This window comes from Lonchura striata, chromosome 10, assembly GCF_050655825.1.
Source record: "Lonchura striata isolate lonStrDom1 chromosome 10, ASM5065582v1, whole genome shotgun sequence".
NCBI classification, from domain to species: Eukaryota; Metazoa; Chordata; class Aves; order Passeriformes; family Estrildidae; genus Lonchura; species Lonchura striata.
In genome coordinates this window covers 14,889,257-14,889,674 of record NC_140712.1, presented here as the reverse complement: position 1 = coordinate 14,889,674, position 418 = coordinate 14,889,257, and positions in this window count along the sequence as shown.

Here is a 418-nt window from a genome sequence, read left to right as displayed (position 1 = left end):
TGTTTGGGTTTGGTTTTTCATTCTCAGTTTGTTATGTAATGCTCAGGATTGTACATAATAACAGTCTGACTCACACTCACACAGTTTAAATGTTCTCCAGATAAAAAAAAATATTGTTTTGCATAGAGCTGATTAGTTTAAAAACTTGTTTTAGTTGCATCTTACATATTTCTCTGCTCTGGATTAGGATTAGTTTTCCTTTTCTGATAAGGTTGGCATTCAAAAGTCTTACATTCTGAGCTTTTACCTGTCTCTGTCTGTCTTCCTGATGGGAATTAAGACCAATACTGATTGTTTTCCAGAAGCTTGCAAGCTGCAAACAAGTTTTTTGTTTCTCCAGCACTTCAATGACATCACTAGAGCAATGCCTTTTTCTTTCTTATATATGAATGGTCACTCCATCCTCTCTTCTGTAGCA